The sequence below is a fragment of the Tupaia chinensis genome, unplaced genomic scaffold (genome assembly GCF_000334495.1).
Source record: "Tupaia chinensis unplaced genomic scaffold, TupChi_1.0 Scaffold000060_1, whole genome shotgun sequence".
Taxonomy (NCBI): Eukaryota; Metazoa; Chordata; class Mammalia; order Scandentia; family Tupaiidae; genus Tupaia; species Tupaia belangeri.
In genome coordinates, this window is record NW_006159518.1 from 1,699,053 (window position 1) to 1,717,432 (window position 18,380).

The 18,380-nt window shown below is 42.3% G+C and overlaps 1 protein-coding gene and 1 non-coding gene across 2 annotated transcripts in view; one reads left to right on the forward strand and one right to left on the reverse strand.

The window, feature by feature from the left end:
- Nucleotides 1–18,380, reverse strand: part of NEBL (nebulette) — a 460,558-nt gene that overhangs the window by 249,022 nt on the left and 193,156 nt on the right. The gene's annotated exons all lie outside the window — the stretch shown is intronic.
- Nucleotides 11,944–12,063, forward strand: LOC114010137 (small nucleolar RNA SNORA26). Its single transcript, XR_003551509.1, has one exon. It is a non-coding gene; the product is annotated as a small nucleolar RNA SNORA26 (small nucleolar RNA).

Sequence of the window (18,380 nt, forward strand, 5' to 3'; positions counted from 1 at the left end):
TCGGCTCTGTATTTCTGTTGGAAGAGGTTTTCTCCATTATGCAAACGTGCTATGCACAGGAATAGCTGCACAAGCATCCATTTACACCCATTCGAACACCTTTCAATCACACACTTGAGGCATGCCGAAATTCCTGCTCTCCCTTCCCCAGAAAAACTTCTCACTATCTTTTGTTTCTTTCCTCATCATTTTGCTATTTTATTTTTTGATTGTAGCTCTATAAGTGCTAATTCAAAAGCGTAACAGGGCCGGCCTGTGGCATGGTGCTTGAGATGGCTGGATCACACATGGCCAACAACACAGGTTTGAGTCCTGGACCTAGCAGCTTGAAACCCATGCTGGGTGTATGTGCGTGTCTGCCCAAAATCCCAAAAAGAGGAATAAATGGAAAAGAAGGGATTCCAGCTTGGCCATCCCCCTTCATGGGTACTTTCTCACTTCCCCTCTCTTCCTCACTTTCTCTCTCTCTTTCTCTCCAGCAAGTACACACACTTCTGGCAGGAAAAATAAATTTTTTTAATTAAAAAAATCATAATAGATAAATTCTAATATCAAGACAATCACCTCTTAAGAATGATGTTTTACACAAATTTGAGCAGGAAACAATCTTAAAATAGACCTCAGTAAGACCTCAGAAGATTCACTAGAATGTTCTACTCTAATTTTACTCTAAGACTCTAATTTTAATAAGGAATAAAGGAAATGCTAAGGCTAGTAGCAAATATCCTGGGCTGGAGTGGACACTCTACCTGCTGGGAAGAGGGGCAGGAAGTGGGGGTCACTTGATGAACAACCTGGATTCTAAACTTGGAGCTAAGCCTAATGTAGTGAGATCTTAGTAACTTTCCTGCAAAGAATGTCTTTCATTTGGAAGGTGAGAAAATTAAATTAGATCATTTCTATAGGTTCCCATATAAAGCTAAGACTTTATGATTATTCTACCAAAGTACTTAGGGCTGGCAGAACATAGGGAGCCAGATCCCACATGGCCAACTGCAGTTCGAATCTTAGCCCTGCAAGGTACATGTGCATGCACGCCTAAAACCCTAACAGGATTTTTAAAAATGGAGGAAAAAGAATTGCAGTGTAATCATATCCTATCAGAGGATGCTTTCTCCCCCACCCCCAGCCCTCACAAGCACACACATCCCCTGGCATAAATAAATACAAATATAAATAAATAAAATTATCTAGAAAATTAATCATGAAAGATGGCAAGAACAATCATCCTCAGACAGCTTACGCTAATTACCAAATAAACCTAATATCGATATGCTTCTATCCTAATGCAAAAGTATCCACTGCTCTTCAACCATGGCTTAATTTGGATTTATCGTAGAATTACTTTCAAAAATAATCAATAAAGTAAAGGGAGTTTTCTGATTAACCTTTGGCTAATAACAAGGAACCTGGTGGGGAGGAAGACCTCTCTTTCCTTAATCATTCCACTTTTCTAGAGCAATAAACCTACCAGTTGCTCTCCAACTGCCAACAGCTGTGCTCAAAATCTCTCTTCCGAGGTGTTCACAGACAGGCAGTGAGAACGGGTGCAATCTAACTGTGTGCCGACCAGAGAGGAATTACAGTAATGGGCCTGTCCAGGAACAGAATCCAAAACGGCCTCATTAATAGATTGCCTAGGCCCACTAAGCAGCCCGGTCACGAAATAACGAGGCATATACACTTACCTCTGGTATGAGAGGCTCCAGAAAAATGCAACACATGACACGCACGATAGGAAAATGTCTAAACATACCAGACACTAAGAAATACTGGTTTCTTGTGACTGACTATAGGTTATACTTTAATCAAGCCCTCTTATAAATGCTCAGGGATCTGGCATTTAAAATCTTTTTACAGTAATTACTTTTCTACAGAAAAAGCAATTGACCCTAATTTATTTTGTGAATCCATATAGTTTAGCCAAAGGAAAACGTATTAAACAGGTCACCCAATAATTAATTTCTAATCAAAACCCATAAAAAAGGGAGAAAAGCACTTTCTAAAAATGAAGTTTTCTAGGCAGCGATCCAAAATGCAACAGAAAGTTTAGTTTTTTTTAACAAAAAAAAAAACCCTTCAAACTTCCAAAAAATAAAGGTTGTATTAAAAACAGGTACATGAATAACACAGAGTAAAAATCTAGTATCAAATTCTGTAAGCTACATTGATTTCTGCCATCATTTTAAATCAAACTATCATGATGTTATTTCAATTTAATAACAAAACTATTTTTTTTCCAAGCTATCTGAACACCATGGTTCTCAGTTTATTTGACAGGGTCCAAAGGACAAAACTAAATCATCGAATAGCATGGAATGCTATTTATGTTTATCATGTAAAACAAAAGAAAATATTGAACTGAAACTATTATTTCTGGAGAGGAAACGAACTGCTAAAAATTGTCAACCTGATTCGGGAAAAGTATCTTTGTTCATCAAGATTTGACAAGGAAAAGATGTTTATTTTTAGGTTTTCCCATAGGGCACGCGCACTGGCTGGAGAGAGACAGTCAGAGGGAAAGTGAGAAATCATCCCTCCCCCCCTCCCCACCATGGCTAGGCCTCAATCCCTTCTCCTCCATTATCCTCTCAGGATTTTGGGCAGACACGCACAAACACCCTGCAGGAGTTTCAAGCTGCTGGGTCAAGTACTCAAACCATAGTCAGCCATGTGGGAGGTCAGTGCCTTAACCACCACATCACCTTATGGCCCAACAAGGAGTTTTTACCTTACAAAATTTTTAATTCGATTTTTTATGAAGTCAGAAAAAAGATCTGGAGGCATTCTATAAACTGGGCTTGCCCTGTTCCTTTTAGGGTACATTATGAGCCCTGGAAACTCCCATTCATTCCTGAGCACTTGTCCACTTCAGCCCTTCCTCACTAAGCAAAACTTAGCCTTCCTTTTACGCCCTAAAGAAAATTCCTGGCCCAGTCGCAGTGCACAGTGGTGTGGTGGTGTGTGCTGCTCACACACTGTGTGCTGCAGGCTGAGACCACCCGGGAGGCCCAGGTTCAGTTCCTAGTCTAACCTAAGGGCTGGGCAGTGGTGTGTGCCTGTAATCTCAGCACTTGGGTACACTGAGGCAGGAGGATTTTAAACTCAAAGCCAGTCTGGGCAACACACCAAGTTCCTGCTTAAAAAAGAGCGTTGCAGGGAACCAGGAGTGAGCATAAAGGCTATGTCGCTGGACTCCCGTGTAGTCAACTGCGGTTCACGTCCCAGACCTGGTGGCTTAAAACTCACGCCGGGCGCGTGTGTGTGTGCGTGCCCAAGATCCCGAGAGGAGAATGGAGAAGAGATTGCGGTGTGACCATCCCCCCTGGGGGGTGATTTCTCGCTTTCTGTCTCTCTGTCTCTCTGTCTGTCTGGCGAGCGCACGCACCCTATAGCAAAAACCTCTCAAAAACAAAAACAAAAACAAAAACAAAAAGAGTGTTGCAGGTGGTGTGGTAGTTAAAGTGCTCGACTACCCCCTGACCAGCCAGTTTGAGTCCTCAACCTGGCCGCTTGCTATCTCATTTTCCCTTTCTCCCTCTCTATCTCTCTCTGGTCAAATTTTAAAATATAATAATAAATGAAGTTCAATAAATAAATAATTATTTAAAAAGAGAGAGAAACATGGTAGTACACTCCTGTAGTCCCAGTTGGAGGCTGAGACATGAAGATCACAATACGGCAAGAATTGGTTCCCAAAAAATTGTTTTCGAATTCCCCATATGTCTGTAATGCCCTGAATCTCAGATGGATCCCTATAACTCCACCCTCTTGGGCTAGCTGGTCAAGGAAGGAAGCTGCCTTTACCCACCCATGGAAATTTTGTTCAAAGAGTGTTTTGTTTTGAAATCAAGATCTGTGATGTCCTAATACGATTCTCTCCACATAAAATACCAGAACGTGGCTCAACTTTATTACCATGAAATCCCAATCTAAAATGCTAATTAAATATAAGATTAACCAGCAACATTTTCCTTTAAATCCTGCTACTCATTTTGGTTAGCCATAAATGTCCATAAGTAGGGGGAAAAAACTCTTCTGTCCTAGCTGACAAAAACTAAAACAAAATAAACCACCTCCCAAACACACTCCACAGCCTACAAGTCTCACCTATACTAAACAGGCAATATTCCAGATAGAGGAAATAGTGCCATGCGTGAAAGCTATGGCTAAAAACCAAACAAAAACACACATCCATAAACAAAAGGTCCAGAAGGAAAGGAAAAATGCTGATGCCTTAGTCTTAGAAGATGGCTAAGGCACTGGACTCCCACATGGCTGACTGCAGTTTGAATCCTGGACTTGGTGGCTTGCAACTCACGCCAGGTGTGTGTGGGAGTGTGCAAACCCCAAGAGGCGAATGGAGGAGAAGGGATTACGACATAGTTACCTCCCCACCCCTGGGGGCTGATTTCTCACTTTCTCCCTCTGTCTCTTTCTAGTGAGTACATGTGCCTTATGGCAAAAACCTTTTTTTTTTTTTTTAAAAAAAGACCCCTCTGGGTGATTTCAGGTTTTTATTTCCATTACTGCATTTAAAAATTATCTTATGGGGACCAGCAGGTGGCGCGATGGTTAAGGCGCTGGACACTCCCACATGGCTAACTACAGTTTTCGTCCCGAACCTAATGGCTTAGTTTCTCACTTTCTCTCTGTCTCTCTGTGTGCCTGTCTCTGCTCAAATTAAAATAAGTGAATAAATAAATAAAATAAAATAATTCTTAAAAAATTATCTGTGCCATAAATAAAAAGTTTAAATACACTTCCCTTTGGGTTAAGGGAATGATAGATTCTGAACTGGTGGCATTACAAGTTTACAAGCACAGAGAATGGAGCTGCTCACAGCAAAAGGGAAATGCACTGCATCATAGTCAAAGCTGCCAGGGAGCTCAATGGTGCTGAATCCAGTGGGCAAGTCTCAGTCATCGACTTCTCAGAAGCATTTTAACAGGGACAGCATTACCCTCCTCACATCATTTCCTTCACTTGGCTTCATCCCAGCACCTGGAAAGGTGCCCGGCACACATTAGGTACTCAATAAATACCTGATGAATGAAAAAGTTAATTAGTCCATTTCATTTTAGACTGTTCAGATGCTTGACACTAAATATTCTCAGTATGACGTAACCTACAGTAAAAGTCATGGACATGACTGCTTTAAAATGTTACCTGCCAGAACCTAGTTTATCATCTATTTTTTTTTTAAAGACTAATTTTCTAAAGTGGTACCTTTAATACAAATGAATAGGAGATTTGTGATCTTGGGAGGTACTTATTTTTTGAGGCAGTCAAAAATCTATTTCCCCCAACGTCTAATTTTAAAACATATTTAGTCACCTTACCTTTTGGAGGTTTTGTTTTGGGGTTTTTGTTTTTTCAGTAAAGTACTTTTAATGATGATCATACATGCAGGGGCTGGATGATGGCCTAGCAGTAAAATGCAACACCCTGCAGGACAGACTTACATAGAAAGGTTGTCAGTTGGTGTGTGGGAACCTCCCAGAATGAGCTAGATGTGCCTGTGATCCAGAGTTGGCTGACGCTAAGGGTGGATCATGGCTTCAAGACCCTGTGTATATGTGTGTTTGAGATGGCAGGTGCCCACTTTCTCACTCTCATAATAAAAACTTTAAAAAAAGAGATGATCATTCAAGTGCCCACTTTCTCACTCTCATAATAAAAACTTAAAAAAAAAAAGATGATCATTCAACTTATGTTTTAGTAATTAGCAGTGTGTGAAAAACAAAATAAAGAAGATGACATACCATCTTCATGGACTAGAAAACTCAATAAATATGTCGATTCCTCTTTAAGTTGAAATATGAATTCATTCTAACTCCAGTCAAAATCCCAAAGGATTATTTTTTAGAATTTGACCATTTATATTGAAAAATAAAGAACCAAAAGAAGTCATAAACTCCAGAACTATAAGAAGATAGAACTGTTGATCTTTCAGGGTAGCAAAAATATTATAAAGCCATGGTGAAAGACTGAAAAAGGGATAGATAAACTACTAAATGGAACTAAACAGAAAGTCCAGTAATAAACCCACACTTGTACAGATACTTGAGCATTATATCTGAGGGATTTCCCTTCCATGGATGGTCACCTGTTCAATCAACATTTAGTCCTTTGGAGCAAAGTACTTACCCTGAGGTCTGTAGGGGTTTGGAGATGAACCAAGGACAGAATTCAGGGAACCAGTGAATTTAAATAGGGGCAGGGGGGAAAGCGGAGAGCATTCTTATTTTTATTCACTTCCAATTGAAATTTGGCATTTCCATCAATTATTAATTAATTATTAGCAGAATTCATGACTTTAAAATTGATAAAAAAAAAAATCAGCACCAGCTTGTGGTATGATCATTAAGGTGGCTGGATTCCACATGGCTGACAGAGCAATTCAGGTCTCAGATACATTGGGTATGTATGTGTGCATGCCCAAAAGGGATTGTACTGTGCCCACCCCTGAGGGTCCTTTCTCACTTCCACTCTCTCTCTCTGTGTCTCTCTGGCCAGTGTACATGCACTGTGACAGAATTTTTTTTAAATTGATAAAAATCAGGCTAACAGGTGGTGTGATGGTTGAGGTACTGGACATCCCACTTGGCCGACTGTGGTTCCAGTCCCAGATCTGGTGGCTTTCTCACTTTTCCTCTCTCTTTCTGTCTCTCTTTGGTGAGTGCATGTGAAACAAATTATGATAATAATATTGTTGGAAAAGTCATGACATATTTTTTCTACATTTTTCTATGCAAATATGTGTTATGATTTTTCTGACTACGCAATAAAATAAATCTTTTATTTTAAAAACTGATAAAAATCACAAATTTTCTTATCACCTTAGAATTGTTATAGAAACCTTAACATATAAAAGTATCTCTAATACTTACCACTACTTTAAAATCATGTTATTTAGCACCTTAATTAGAAAGCCATATGTTATTCTATTATAAATTCATTTTTAATATTTTGGTAACTATATTTTAAAATAATTTATTTTCACATGATCCATGGTATTTATGCAACTAAAAACCTTTCCTTGGTGACCAGCAGACAGCTTGGCAGTTACATTGCTGGACTCCCACATGGCCGACCATGGTTTGAGTCTGGAACCTGGCAGCTTCAAAATCACACTGAGCACATGTGCACGCGTGCCCAAGATCCCAGGAGGGGAATGGAGGAGAAGGGACTATGGTGTGGCCATCCTACCCCCAGGGGTGATTTCTCACTTTCCCTTTCAATGTCTGTCTGTCTCTCTCTCTCTCTCTGGAGAACACATGTGCCCTAAGGCAAAAACCTCTCCCAATAAACAAATAAATAAATAAACAAATAATTTCCTGGGCTGTCTGGTGGCAGGTTGGTTAAGGTGGCTAGATCCCACATAGCCAACTACACATCTGAGTCCCAGACTACACAGCTTGAAAAACATGCTGGTACAAGCATGCCTAAAATCCCCAAAGGAGAAATGGAAGATAAAGGATTTCGGCATGACCATCCCCATGGAGGTGCTTTCTTACTTTCTATCTCTCTCTCTCTCTCTGTCTCTCTCTCTCTCTCGCACATACATCTCACGGAGGGAAATATTCCCTAAGGCTGGCCCTGTAGCCTAGTAGTTAAAAGAAGTCAGGTCCCACATGGCTAACAGTAGTTCAAATTTCAGCTCCAATGGCTTAAAAAAACACTCTGGGCACATATGCATGCAAATCCAAAACCCTGACAGGATGGAGAAATGGAAGAGAAGGAATTGCAGTGTGTCAAACTCCACTGGGAGTAGCTTTCTTCTCCTCCTCCTCCTCCTCCTCCTTCTTCTTCTTCTTTCTCTCTCTCTCTCTCTCTCGCTCTCTCTCTCTCTCTCTCGCTCTCTCTCTCTCTCTCTCGCTCTCTCTCTCTCTCTCTCGCTCTCTCTCTCTCTCTCTCTCTGACAAATGTACACTCCCTCTAGTCTCTCTCTCTCTCTCTCTCTGACAAATGCACAACCCCTCCAGGAATTAAAAAAGAAAAAAAAGAAAAAGAAAGAAAGAAATTTTCTTAAAAATCAGCCCATAGGGCCAACTGGTAGCATGGTGGTTAAGGCAGCTGGTTCCCACATGGCTGATCATGTGGTTTGAGTCTCAGACTCAGCACTTGAGAAACATGCCAGGCACATGAACATATGTGCCAAAAATCCTGAACAGGACAGAGAAATGGAGGAGGAGGGATTGTGGCATGACTATGCCCTATGAGGAGTACTTTCTCGCTTTCCTTCTCTCTCTCTCTCTCTCTCTATCTCTCTCCAGTGAGCACATGTGCCACCTAGCAAATTAAAAAAAAAAAAAATAAGTTAAAGCCAATGAATTTCATTAAACTGCCAAAATATCACACACAAAAAAGTTAAAAGCCCCTGCTCTATAATGCAACAATATTTATTGCTATGGACTGAATACTACAAAATGTGTATGTTGAAGACTAATCCTCAGGGTGATGGTATCTGAGGGCCCAGCCTCTGGAGGTAACTGGGTCAAGAAGGTAAAGCCCTCAGGGATGCGATTAGTTCCTTATGAGAAGAGACCAGAGTGCTAATCCTCTCTCTTCTTGCCACGTAAGGATGTGAGGACGTAAGAGGACAGTCACTAGCAAATGAGTAAGAGAGCCCTCACCTCCAACATTTTAATCTTGGACTTCCCAGCCTCCAGAACCCTGGGAAATAAACATTCATAGTTTCAGCCACCCAGTCTATGATACCTTATTCTACATATGTACTAAGAAACCTACTTAAAAACAAGGAAATCTCAGAGTGCTGGCACTATGTAGAGAATGTATACAAGTTAAAATACTCTAGCTTCATCAGCCTAGCAAAATGACAATTTTCTATCTCACGCCCTTGCTCTCTCCAGCCAGAGAGATTGTCACTTTTCACTACAACCAGTACCTGATCTCTTGGTATCTGATCACTCATCCCCTCTCTGATTTCCTGATGACCAATCTGCTCTGTCCTCTCCTGGGGGTCCACTCCTTTCTCCTTCCAGGTCCCCCCTTCCTGCCGTTCTTATTCAGTCACAAACCGGAGGGCTCTACTTTGCATGTCCACAGCATGCTGTCCATCAATCAAGTTCTGCTCTGTCCGCCAAATTAGCATACCTAACACAAACTCCGACGTGTCAGCTTTTCTCTGCAGGGACACAGGGCTATAATTTAATAAACAAAACATACAAAGGGATATGAGATATTTCCACACTGGTTCATTTAACATTGCTACACTGGTTCAAATGAATAATTTTCTCTGCAGCAAATGAAATGTTCTAGATTTCATTCCTATTACCTAAATGGGGACTCTGGTCTCTGAGTTATTGAATAATTTATATGGGAGATTTCTAGAGGTAGATTTATGACTGTCAAGTCCTAAAGGAAAACAAACAATGCTACTAGCTTAAAAAAGAAGTATGTTGAATTATATAGGACTGTCTATATACAGGTGTTTCTAAAGTTTGAGAATTGGTTCATTATAAACAATGAAATACTATAAAACTGATAAACCAATTTAGTCAAATTTATAATCACAAATTTTAGGCAAACAGCATCTAAGTAAGACTGTGATGCAAAAAAAAAAAATGTTTTTACTTGATATTTGCCTTTTTTTTTGGAGAGGTTTTTGCTATAGGGCACGTGTGCTCGCCAGAAAGACAGAGAGAGACAGAAAGGAAAAAATCACCCCCCAGGGGAGAAGGCCATACCACGATCCCTTCTCCTCTCAGGATCTTGGGTACGTGTGAGTATAAGCCACCGGGTCTGGGCCTCAAATCACGGTCGACTACATGGGAGTCCAGCGACATAGCTATTACACCAACTGCTAGTCCTAATATTTGTATTTTTTAAAAGGAATTACATAAATTACCTTAATTTTCACTTTTTTTCCTTCTATGCACTCATGGAGAGAGACAGAGGAGAGAGAGAATGTGAAAAAACACTCCCTAGGGGATTTGGCCATCACCACAATGTCTCTTCCTCTACTTTCCCTTGGGATTCTGGGCACACATGCTCATGCACCCAGCATGTTTACTGAGCTGCCAGGTCTGGGACTTGAGCCATGCAGTCAGTCATGTGAAATCTAGTCACCTTAAACACCACACCACCAGCTGGCCTCACTTTTTAAATTTACCATAGAGAGCATGCATGTGCATGAAAGAGACAGAAAGAAAGAGAGAGATAGGCCCAGCAGGTGGCATAGTGGTTAAGATGCTCGACTCCCACATGGTCTACTATGGTTCAGTCCTGGCCCCCATGGCTTCAAAAATCACGCTGGGGGGAACCAACAGTTAGCGTAATGGCTATGTCGCTGGACTCCCGCGAAGTCGACCACAGTTTACATCCCGGACCCGGTGGCTGAAAACTCACGCCAGGCACATGTGCATGCGTGCCCAAGATCCCAAGAAGAGAATGGAGGAGAAGGGATTGCAGCGTGACCATCCCCCCTGGGGGGTGATTTCTCCTTTCTGTCTCTATGTCTCTGTCTGTCTGGCGAGCGCATGCGCCCTATAGCAAAAATCTCTCTCAAAAAAAAATAAAATCACACTGGGCACATGTGTGTGTGTGGGCTCAAAATCCCAAGAGGAGAATAAAGGAGAAGGAACTTAAGTGTGACCTCCTAGGGGTGATCGCTCCTTCCTTCCCTCTCTCCGTGTCTCTCTCAGGTGAGTACACACACCCTATGGCAAAAATCTAAACTAAAGAAAAAGAGCATGTAAAATGGGTTCACTTTCTCTCTGTGTGTCTTTCTCTCTCTGTCTCCAGTGAGCACACACACCCTATAGCAAAAAAAAAAAAGAGAGCGAGAGAGAAAGAAGCACCCCACAGGATTTAGTCATGCGTTGATCCCGCCCTCCAGTCCTCTAGCCTGCCAGGATTCTGGGCAAATGTACACAAGCCCAGCGAGTTTTCAGGCTAACTGGCCAGAGACTCAAACCACAGTTGGCATGTGGTTTTCATCACTGGGCTTATTTTCACTTTTTAAATATTGCTATACTAATTACTAGTAATTAAAGGTTGGTGTTAAAATCAATATTTTTGATTTACAAGGACATTTTTTATGATTTATGAGACTGCCTAGAATCTTTTGAACACATTTGCTAAGTTTCATCAATTCTCCACATTTTAAGTGTTGTTTCTCCAAAGTGGAAGTTATAAACTCACCTCCTCAGCCTCCCTTGCAGCTAGAACATGGGCTTGTGACCTTGACACCAACAAGCAGATATAGCCATAAGAGTCCTTAATTCAGAAGAAAATGAAAGGAATGTAGAATCTTCTCTGATAGTAGGGATAAAAAAGGCCCCTGAGCTCAGGGTGTCAGGGGCCCCAGTAGAAGAGCTTCTATAGCTCTCTAACACCAGGAGGCGTCACCCTCTGTCCCTGGATTGAACAAGGACCCAGCCACGGCGCACTGAGAGCCATGTCCCTGGCTACTTTGCCTCTAAGACCTCAATCTTCTGCCACCTCCCTTAAGCTACTTAGTGTCCTCTGCTAAATTTATTTTCTCCCTAAAGTAACTACCATGAAATTGGTTGTTTGCAATCACAAACGTTTATGAGATCTTTAAAAATAGTTAAAAATATGTTTTAAATATCAGAAAAGTCTACATAAAGTGTTGTCTTATTTTGTTTTCAGTTTCTGTTTTAAGGTTTTTGCCATAGGGCATGTGCACTCACTGGAGAAAAACAGTGAGAGGGAAAGTGAGAAATCATCCCCCAGGGGATATGGCCACGCTGCAATCCCTTCTTCTCCATTCTCCTCCTGGGATTTTGGGTATGCATGCACACATGCCCAGCATGATTTTCAAACTTCTAGATCTGGGACTCAAACCATAGTCAGCCATGTGGGAGTCCAGTGCCTTAACCACTCTGCCACCTGCTGGCCCCTAAAGATTTTAAAATACACAAAATTTAAAAATTGAAACATTTACCCTTTCCTGTGCCCTTCTGAAGTTGATGTAGTGCTTTAAGAAGCTAACACAGAGGGGTAAAGTAAGCCTAAAAAAACAGAGAAGAGACTGTAAAGCTCCTTTTTTGGATTCTATTTGGAGTAACAACTGAAAAAAAAAAAAGAAAAGAAGAAAGATGATATGGGCTGTCTAATTATATTAATATTTAAGAGGGTGCATTCACGCAACCTCTGGAAATGAAACTGTTGTCAGCAGTAGACTTCACTGCATTGCAGCCAAAGGATACCACGAAGTTATGATCGCATGTTTGGGTAGGAACAGGATCTGATGCTAAAGTGTTAGCAAGTGTTAACACAAATGAGTTTTTTAAAACATTTATTCATTTATTTATCTATTTATTTGTTGTAATTTTCAAGCCACTGGGTCCAGGACATGAACCACACTAGGCCATGTGGGAATCCAGCACCTTCACTACCACACCACCTGCTGGCCCTCAAATGAGAATCTTAGAAGGGTGGGGAATTTTTTAAAATATGCACATGTATTTAGCTAGTTCCACAAGTATTCTGTATAGCAAACTACTCAAAAGTCAGAGGCTTACAACAATACTATCTATCTTCCTTGCTCATGGGTCTGCAAGGCAGTGGTTGCAGACTCCTGAGCTCCAGATTTCAGGGTGGATTCGCTTCGCCTCTGCTCCATGTGTCTCCGCATTCTCCCACAGCGGCATCCGAGCAGACCCTGTTCTCACGGGGAACAGCAGGAACAACAGGAGCCAAGTCAAACCAGGAAGTACATCTCAGCACTCAAAGTCCATTGGCAGGCGGGAGTCACACAGTCACACCCAACATCCATGAGGCAATAGTACCTCCTCTAACAGGAGGTTAGATAGGGTTACATGGCAAAGGTGAGGGCTTACAACTCTAAAAGGGGGAGAGGATGAATAGGGGGAAACACTACAATCAACTGCAGAGCCCACTCCCTGACCTAGGGCACTGTCACCCTAATTAAGCAACTCTCTAAAGAGTAAAAGTGCATTGGGGGGCAGATGGTGGAGTAGCAGTGCAGCGCAATGCTCTGAACAGCTGACCCATGTGAAGGTTCCCAGGCTGTGTCCTGAGACCTGCCTCAGCATACTGGGTGAGTGTGTGCCCATGATCTGGAGCTGGCTGACGCTGGGTGGATGGTGGCATCAAGGCCCTATTGGGGGTATAGTCTCTCTGTTTCTCTCTCTTTCTCAGTCTCTCAGTCTCTTTTATGCTTATGGGAAAAAAATAATTAAAAAAAAAGTTTAAGGTTTTTTGTCATAGGGTGAGTATACTAGCAGAGAGAGAGAGAGATAGAAAGTGAGAGGGAAAATGAGAAATTACACCCCCCCGGGGGGGGGGGTGGCCACGCTGTAATCCCTTCTCCTCTGTTCTGGAATCTTGGGCATGCATGCACATGCATGGGGTGATTTGCAAGCCTCAGGTCTGGAACTCAAACTGTAGTCAGCCGTGTAGGAGTCCAGTACCTTAACCCCTATGCCATCTGTTGGCTGCAATTTTTTAAAAAAATTAAGAGGTTTTTGTCTTAGGGTGCATGTGCTCACCAGAGACAGAGACAGTGAGAGAGAAAGTGAGAAATCACCCCCCAGGGGGGATGGTCACACCTCAATTCCTTCTTCCTTCTCCCCCGGGGAGCTTGGGCACACATGCACACACCTGGCGTGAGTTTGAAGCCACCAGGTGCGGGACTCAAACTGCAGTTGGCCATGTGGGAGTCCAGTGACATAACCACTATGCCATCTGTGGGCCCACAACTTTAAAATTTTTGAAGAGTAAAATACAATAGTTTATCATGGCTTGACAGGTCTCAGCCACACATCACCCACTCATTGTCATCTTACCCAATGGCACCTCAGATTATGTGTAAAGATTAGACCAGACACACACAATGGCAATTTAAACAACAGCCACATAATCATCTGCAAACATCTCACAACAGTCTCCTCTCACAGCGGACACAATAACTACTATAGATCTCTAATGACCAAACCTCAGTACTGCAAAGCCATTCTTCTCATTCAGTCATTTAAACTTCCTGTCCAGCCCACTAAATCAGGTTTCTCCTATTCTGAATTACACTAACCTAAATAGAGCATACCCTATCACTGACTCATTTACCTGATGTCATACTTAATTGCTCTTCAGTCCCTCCACGTGTAGTTAATTTATCAGACACAATGTATTTGAACTTGAAAGTGATTCCACAGAAGAGAAGTTAGAGTCAAAATACAGCAAAGGCATCTCCCGGGGCATCTTGCAATGAATTTAACCTATGGGATCCAAAACCAGTAACTGCTTCGACAATACACATTAACCCAAGCCCTGAAAATCACTGTAATAACTGACAAGTGTGAAAATGACTCAAATATAATGAATTCAATGTCTTCTTGCCTTCAAAATTCAGACAGAAAGATCATTAGTTTCACTGGTCACAATCGAAGAGGCCAGCAGTTAACGCTCCTAAGGTATGAGCCACCTACCAACGCCTCTCCTGGGAGCCAGCCTCAGACACCCACACTGTACTGGAGAAACTACTGGGGGCACAGGGAACCCCTCATCTTTGAAGCAAAGACCAAAAGCCAGGTGAGGAAAGACACAAAAGGAAAATATTCTTGAAAAGAAATGGCTATTCCCTTCTGAAAAATGCACAGCACCTCCTGGTAACTGAAAACAGAGGCCCAGGGCTGACAGAGCCTGCACGCAGGCAGACATCATAAAAAATGAGGTGTACAGTCCCAGGGGAGAAGGGACAGCAGCAAGTGCCACCTTTGTAATTGCATCAGGTGTGAAGGTAGCTGCCTGGCCACCCTGCCACTGAGACCAAACGCACAGGACAGTAGCTGTCATTTTTGTGCAAAATTAAAACTGCCACATAAAAGAAAAAGAGTCCCTGAGCCTGAGCGAGGCCTGAGAAGTAAAGATTCTCTAGTTCAGTGTAATTATGAGGGGATTCGCGGCAACACCTCACACTGAGGAATACCAATGAGCAGCTCTATGGTAACCGGGGAGACAAATCTATCAGCAAGATGAACAGGAAGACACCGGAGAAACGAAATGAACTCCCAACTCGACTGTTCCATATTTCTGTAAACTGTGGCTAATAACCCCTACGCACCAAAACAGCCTTGAATTTTTCTTTTAATTTCCAAAACCTACTTTTACGGTTTATTCTTGAGCAGTTTTCACACATGCTACAGCTGACGCAGCTGTTTGGGAGCTATCTCTGCAAATCTGCTCGGTTTGAAAATAATAATTTCTGAGTGGAGAAGGCTGGCTAGGAGCTAGATGCTGTGAGCAGCAATTCTTACGGCTGTCTCAACCAACTCACCCTTTGTGGGACTGATTCTTTTTCCTTTACGGTTTAATAATAAAAAATAATAATAATAAAATCCTCTCTTTCATTTTTCATCTTAAAAAGGAAGCACCCATTATCCCCTCACCTTCTGCCACGCTCTTTCAGGCAACTCATCTCTGCCAGCAAGGGTCAGAGAGCAAGCGGAGGGTCAGAGGCCCGGTTCCGAACCCTGGCAGTACTGACCAGGTGTGTTTGGGTCACTCCTTCATCATGAACCCCCAGGAAGTTTGGGACTTCTAGATGCTTCCAGAGAGATATACAGTCAGTTCATATACCATATGTATCATCACGGCCTGGGGCTTTGGACCAGTTAGAAAACACCCAGTCCAGTAGAGCTATTTTCCTCTCCAACCTAGTTTGCTTTACATAAAACATGCCGAAAAAGTTACATCGCCTCACGAAACTGAGATCTAACATTGGGGACATCTTTTAGCACGAATATGCTTTTGCTTGGCTTATCATCAGAATAGTATCATTTTGTGTGCAGGGTGTGTGTGTGTGTGTGTGTGGTATTTTAACAGGATCTTCCTGTGTTGTCATCCTCCTGCCTCAGCCTCTCCCAATACCTGAGACCACAGGCTGTGGCCCCACCAGCCCGAGGACCTTCAGACAGGGTCTCACTATGTGGCTCACACCGATGGGAGCTAGTGATCCTTCTGCCTCAGCCTCCCAAATAGCTGGGATTGCAGATACCCGCCACCACACTCAGCTTTTTTGAATGGGCTGGAAACCGAACCCAAGCCTCCCATATGGCCTCAGTCTGCCAAGCAGCAGTGCCAACCAGTCAGTTTTGCCATAAAAGTGTGACTGTAAATCTTGCTTTTGGTTTAAACCATTAAATACAGAGGAGTAGCTAATGTATCTTGGCAAACATAATTAGAATGTCTTACAACTTGTCAAAAGTTTCTATGGATTTAAAAAATAACTTTACTTGGAGACCAGCAAATGCCATAATGGTTGCATTGCTAAGCTCCCACATGGCCAACTGCAGTTCGAGTCCCAGACCTGGTAGCTTGAAACTCATGCTGGACACATGTGCATGCATTCCCAAAATCTCAAGAGGAAACAGAGGAGGTGAGATTGTGGCGTGGCCATCCTCCATGGGGGATGATTTCTCGCTTTCTGTCTCTCTGTCTTTGTCTCTCCGGTGAGCACACTTATCCTATAGCAAAAGTCTCTCTTAAAAAAAAGTAACTTGGGAACCAGCAGTTAACGTAATGGCTATGTCGCTGGACTCCCACTTAGTCGACCACGGTTCGCGTCCCGGACCCGGTGGCTTAAAACTCACACCGGGCGTGTGTGTGTGCGTGCCCAAGATCCCGAGAGGAGAATGGCGGAGGAGGGACCGTGGCATGGCCATTCCCCCTGGGGGGCGATTTCTCACTTTCTGTCTCTATGTCTCTGTCTGTCTGGCGAGCGCATGTACCCCATAGCGAAAAACCTCTCAAAAAAAAAAAGTAACTTCACTTGTTTTTTAAATTTTCTTCCTTTTACTGCTTCTTTAAAATTTCACTAATTCAACCACTTGTGAAAAATCAGGTAGATCCTCCTTCATTGAAAGGGACGATGCAGCCCATGAAAAATAACTGACAGGCTTACCTTTACCTATGATGGCTTCTTCTGAGATTCCATTGTCATCTTTCTCTAAGCCCTCAAGTTACCACTGTTTTTGGGTATTTCCCATAAAAAGTTAACTGATTATGTAATCACTATGACGAGTCATTTAGTAAATAACATCACTATTTTTAAAAATAAGGATTTTACCAAGTCTTAACAATATCAACAAGGAAAGCCGTTTTCCTTTTTCTTAAGTTTGGAAGTAATAACACCCAAAACACCTAAATGTGCCCTATCATGACCCCACAACCTGACCCTCGCATGGTTCTTTTGCTTCATTTTAAACCACTTCCTCTTCAAGTTTATTCCAGTTATGTTGGCTCCCTGCTAGTCCTTCAGACAGATCCTCTCATGCGATACTCACAACGTTGGGCCATGGGATATTGGTATTACAGACACATTTTGCAGACACAGACTCAAAAATAAAAATACTTTCCCGAAACCACATAGCTAGCAAGTGATAGCCAACATTTAACTGGATTCTAAATTCAGATCTGAATTCATGCTCTTTTGCCTGCTTTAAAGGTTCTCGCAGGCCAGTCTGTGGTGTGGTAGTTAAAGCACTGGATCCCACATAGCCAACCACGTAGTTCAAGTCCAGGACTCAGGAGCATGGGGAACACACTGCCACATGTGACACAGACCCAAAATTCTGGAAGGAGAAATGGAGAAGAAGGGATTTGGGTGTGATTAACCCCATGGAGGGGTGAAGGGTGCTTTCTCACAACTATCCCCCCACTGTCTCTCTCCAGCACATGAAAACCCCCTCTAGCAAAATTAACACACACAACAAAAGGTCTCCCTTATCAAGTTTTAGAAGAATGCTTTTCCCCAGGAGGTGAGGTAAAGTAATGACATTTGGGGATATTATTTCCAGAATGTTCTTTTGATCACAGTCTCTCTTTCACTCCATAAGATAAGGATAAAAGCTGTCCTTTTTCAACACTGATCAGTATCCCTTTATAGAAAATGAAGAGAAAATACACAGTATCCTGAAAACAGCGACTGTGGATACCACTTGCTGGTACCTGCTAGGATATATGCCAAGAATCGTCCTGCACCTCCGAGAGCATGATCACTGACCTCACATTAATAACCTTTTGAGAGAGATTAAAAACCACCATTCTAAAATGAAGAAAATGAGAGTTTAAGTAACTTGCCCAAAGCCACATAGCACTAAGTGGTAGAGACAAATTGAAACCCAAGATTAACTCACTCCAAAGCCCTCACTCCCTTCTACACTTCCCATTGGCTCTCAGGGGCCTAGGCTGCATAACAGCTGGCTTTACTAGCCAAGCTATTAAACTGCATAAGTTACCTTCTTAGAAGTGTCATGTTGATTGCCAAAAAAGAGTCAGAAAGTTTTACAGGGGCATTTTGGATATCCCTCAACATCAGGACTAATGTCCAAGCTGAGTCAATCTAGAGAGTAGCACCAACCCCACAC